The sequence below is a fragment of the Octodon degus genome, unplaced genomic scaffold (genome assembly GCF_000260255.1).
Source record: "Octodon degus isolate 3935 unplaced genomic scaffold, OctDeg1.0 scaffold00210, whole genome shotgun sequence".
Taxonomy (NCBI): Eukaryota; Metazoa; Chordata; class Mammalia; order Rodentia; family Octodontidae; genus Octodon; species Octodon degus.
This window is the reverse complement of record NW_004524786.1, coordinates 749,920-755,320: the sequence shown is the minus strand read 5'-3', so window position 1 is coordinate 755,320 and position 5,401 is coordinate 749,920.

The following is a 5,401-nucleotide window of genomic DNA, read 5'->3' as shown; positions in this document are numbered from 1 at the left end:
AAACCTGGAAAAAAGCATATAGAAGCATAAATTACTGACTTTAACAGAAGAAACTGAGTACAAAGCGTTCCGCAAAGATAGGGTGCAGTGGAAAGCAGGGCACAGATTGGAACGGCAGTGAGATGTTCTGCTAAGACGGTGGGGACCAAGAGAGCCCTCACGTGGGCTCCCACAGCAGGGGTGGGAAAGCCTGCCCCTTCCAGCAGGCTGGTCCTGCTCCTGAGGCCATCTCTCTAACTCACACTCCCTCGTTCAGCACACACACTCCCTGGACGTGCTGAGCAAGCCCCTCCTTAGTCACCCATTAGTCAGAATCAGAGCTGGGAACAAGGCTGGCTGGACTCTGGGATTTACATCCTGCTCCCACCGCTGCCTCCAGCCCAGCCTGGCTGTGCTCACAGCCCCACTCCAGTCCTTCTCTCTCTTCCGTCTCAGCTCAATTGTAACTCTTCTCAACTTGGCAAAATCCCCTGGTAACCAGTGTCACAGGACCTTGCACCTCTGCTTCCATGGCGTCCAGGTACAGTACTTATTTTCTTTTCCCAACCAGCAGGTTTCTACACCAAAATGCAGGTGTCCCTGGCCCCAGCTGGTATGTGGCAGAACTTGTCTTCAGTAAATGTGTAGACAGAGTGGGTCACTGGGGAACATACCCTGGCTCTTCCACAGGAAGGATCACCAGCCTTTCCCTCCTTCAATTCTAGGATTCTATGAGTCCCTGAAGGGCAAGAAACCCAGTGCCCACCAGCGAGGTGTCTGGAGCTGCAGACCGGGCCACGGCCCTCGTCTCCTCCGGAGGCTCGCTGTGTCCTTTTCAGCACAGCAAAGGCAGAAGTCATGCACAGTACCTGAGCACTAACCATGCAGTGCACGTTGGTACCATGCTGCTGCCAAGGTCCTGCTTTCACAAGGACCCTGTGTGCTGTGGACACGGTGCACACCTCGTGTCTACAGCCATGGTGCACACAACTATGACTGGAGGGAACCAGACAGAGCTTTTACAGAACACACATCCCAAGCCATTGGGTTGGGAAGGAATGAACCTGGTCCTTTTCCTTCCTGAGCTTGGAACAGGTATTCCAGAAGGGGTCAGAGCTTACTGTTCTGCACATGCACAGCACTGATGGCGCTGCTGCAGAAGAAAGGTTATGCGGAGCCATCAGAAAGGGCTCCCCCTCTGAAGATTAACGCACATCATCAAGGGTGGACTCAGCCTGCCCACCAGCAGGGCAAAGGCGCCAGCTATAATGGAGTCTTAGCAAATTTTTTCAGCGTAGCTATTCCCAGCAGGTAAAGAACTTTTATGACGTAAGTGATGAACAAATAGCTTTAACTGTTGGTTAAACTAGGGACCATTCCTAGATGCTATCTTTAACAAAAGAGATAGTAAGAATGTGGGCAGTATCCATGCTTACCACGTTGGTGGCAAAGTAAAATCCAGCCAAGCAAATGAACTGCAGAGAGACCTGTGATTAAACACAGTACCCGTCTGAGTGCCAAGGCTTCGGTTCTGCAGGAGCACTGTAAATGCTGAAAGTGCGCGGAATAATTCAGCACGGTGCGAAGGGAGTGGAAGCCACCTGGAGCCACACAACCCACATGCACACGTGTGACGTCACCACACGCTAACAGACACTGCGTCTTCATCCAGTACAGCCAGGAACCTCTCACATATGTCCACAAAAATTGTGCTCTGAGGCGCTTTTGGCCTCACTTTTTGAGCATAGCATTTGGTTTCATTTTTCAATACAATGGTAAATATAATTACACCTGTAAGGTACCAGAAGCCTTATTATTTATTAACTTTATACTTAAAACCAAGGGCTTTCTTCTCTACTTTAATAGAATAAATGTATTTATTTATTTTGAGTGGAAAATAAACCAGGGCAAGGAGAAGAGTAGCTTACTCACTGCTGTGTAGAGAACCCTTAATAAGAAGTGTTGGTGTCCTCTGGCGGAGACCTTCTGGGGGGAGGGGGCCAAGCACCTCAGCTACTTGCACCCCTGAGCTTTGCCCCTTCACACAAGGACCATCAGGAGAGGCTGAGACCCTTGCCAAGCCCCACACAATTAGGAGGAGGTGAGGCGCTCTGCTTGGCAGAATGTGTTCCATTTCCAGCATCCTAGGCTGCATCGTGCTGCTCGAAGGTTCCGGCACGCTGACTAGCTGAGAATCTTGTCAAACCCTCATTTCGGTGTCATCGTCTGGAGGGGCGGTGAGCTGCTGAGTTTCTAGCGAGCTCCTGTGCTGAGGTGGCAGCTGTTCTCCGAGCCACACCGAAGCCGCAGGGCACAGTTCCCCCTGCTCCAGCAGGCAGCGTGGACTGGCACTCGGGCTGATACATCTGAGACAACGTGGAGACAAGGAAGCCACCAGCCCAGAAGCAACAGTGATTGCAGAATGCACACACTTCCATGTATTTTTATAATAAAAATGCATTAAAAATCTTTCACAAAAGAAACTTTAAAAATACAAGTGGGGTACTGAGCTCCCCCTACATTCTTTCAGGCATCGACTGAAATGGGAGGGAGAGTCTCAAATGGTTTGACTTAATTGTATAAAATATGCATCCATCATCGAAGCAACACATACACATGAAGTGGACAGCAGGGAAAGCAGGCTCGTGAGAATTAGTTCCCCATTTAAAGTTATAGTACTTTTATGAAAATTGTGTCTTTTTGCTTACTGCATAGTCCCTGCAGAGCATTTCCAAAGCGAATCTGCTATGTGGAATCAAGGAGAAACTGCCACACAAAAGGCCCATGAACTGAGGCAGCTCCGGTGTGCTGAACAGGTTAAAAATGCCAAGTCTCGGCCGGAGAGATGGCTCAGTTGATGAAGCGCTTGCCTGGCAAGTGCAAAGGCCTGAGTTCAATCCCTGATTCCACAAAAAAAAAAAAAAAAAAAAAAAAAAAAAATCATGTCTCATCTTGCACAACAAGACAGACATCAAAGTGTCAGCTCCAGGCCGACATGAAGCTGCCCTGACTTTACCTGGCTAAAATTCTGGACAAAAATTGAGAGTGTCAGGAGTTCGACACCCCAGAACTAGTGAGAAAAATTCTAGCAGCAGAGTTTTAGGAATAAAATCTTCAAGTTGGCTCTAGGAAACCGGTGAAAAAACGTCGCCACACAGCTGCATCCCTTCTCACCCACTCCTGCAGCCCGGCGCCGGCCGTGCAGAGCTCTCTGACAACGGCCTCAGCCAGGTCTCCTCCAGCTGCAGCAAGCACACGGTGTCTGCGGCAGGAAGGAGCCTGTTCTGCGAGCACCGACACAGCTGCTGCCGTGAGTCTAGTGTCACCTACGAACCCGTAAGGCGAAGAAAGCTATGAACAATGCAAGAGTTACGTATGCATAGTGTTTTATAAAGAGAATGGCCCACACTGCTTTCATCAACAGAGAAGAGCATTAAGTCCACAGCACACGGCAGGAAGGAAATGAGTGAAGAACAGAGGCTGCGAACGAGTGCTTACTAATTCACAAGCAGGCTCACCATGGAGGAATGATGGCACCCGGACCAACTGAAGCTGCAGAGTTCCTTACACAGTCTCCTGTTTTAAAACAACTTTACATACCTGATTTGGTTTACATTAAAATATATCCGCATAAATCAATTTGCTTATATTCAGAAATATAAACACATATCACATTCCTCACAGCTAAATTGTTTCATAAATTCTCTTTTATACAAGAAAAAAGGCAACAGTTGTTTTTTTAAAACAGGCTCTATTAATTACAGTTTCTAACTCTGTACACACAATGATTGGCTGGTTTTATTTCTTTTTCCTTTTTTTAAAAATACAGTACCATGGGAACAACAGTGATTGACTTGCAAAGGTTTGTGTCCACGTGGACGATGCGCAACAGTACTATAGAAATACACAACGTGCTGTAAGCAGTGGTTTGCTGTAGTGGTCCAACAGGAACAAGCAAACATTTGGCTCAGCTAGGCAGTAATCCATTTAAACCACATCCTGGGCTACCAACCCAACCACACCTCCTGGGGGTCAGAAAAGAATGGGTTTCCTTAAAAAGAAAAATCATGAAGGTCTGCTCTGCTGTTCAGACATGAAAGCCAGCGTCACAAAGGCAGAAGTTTCCCAAACCGACCTGGAGCTCCCTGGATCTTGCCCTTCCTTCCCTGCCAGTCCAGCCCAACCCCAGCAATGTGCAGACCAGGTGCCCACCTCTTCAACCATGACAGAAGAGGGCTCTCCCAGGAGCTCAAGCGCTCCCTCTCCCTGGCACGCCCACACAGCCACGGGAGTGCTAAGGGGGGCTTTCGTGTTAGGGTCGGTTGGGTCTCCCTCACACCGGGCACGCTGTGCTACTTTCCTGTCCTATTTGGCTTCCAATAAGCCTGCAGGACAGGTGCTGACAGTCTCTCCCCCCAGCACTGAGCACAGCTGCGGAGGCACCGCCACGCTGGGGTCTGACCTCAGGTGGGGATGCTGAGGACTGCGACCTGGGCCTAGGCTTCCTTTAGCTAGGGATGGTCAGCCTTCTCAAGTGCATGCCCTTTCGGGCCAGGCAGCGTGCAAGCTGTTTTGAACCAATTATAACTCAAGAACATAAGCTTCCTTTGTGCCGTGCAGTTTAGCTATAAATATCCTTCATTTGCAATAGTAGTCTCCTCACAGAGTTTGCTTAATTTCAGGATCAGTGGCAACCCTATCCGGTCCAAAAAGTCCTCAGTTTTTACAAACATAAGCTTGCCTCCTCACTCTTTGCTTTTAAGAACAACTCCTGTCTACAGTATAACACTATGTCAGTACATAACAGTCTACATCGAGTTACCTAAACATAATAATTTCCCTTACTTCCAGAAAATGACCACCAACAGCCCCATTTCACCAGCAGGGAAAAGACTGCCCCAAAGGGAACACTTCTTAACAAATCTACAGTTTATTTAAAAACAAAATTTATATCCCTTTGGGCCAGTATTTGGCAAATAACTTCCAAAAAGGTATGCATTTAAAAAATACTTTCTTTAATATACATCAGGCACAACACTTTTCATATGATGTTTTTTCTTGTAAGATTTCAGATGCATAAAATGTCCCTGCTTATGGGACCATCAGGTGTCCGGTGCTTCCTAGGTTTGCAAGAAACTAGACCACCTCGGTTTGCAACCTTCCTCCTGAACCTCTGACACAGTGCAGGCTGCAATCCGCGGGGTCTCAGATGCTGAGGTCGGTGCTACATTCTCGGTAAGGTCTCCGCCGCTGCTCCTGCTCCGGGGCGTTGCGGGCACCGCCTCTGTCCTCGCGGCCCCGGGCGTCCAGGGAGCGCTCCCGCCGGCGCTCGGAGGACTTGGCCCTGCGCTCAGGCGCGCGAGGGCCCGGAGGCCGCTCCAGGGAGCGCCGGCGCCGCCGCTCGGGGGAGCCCGCGGGCCTC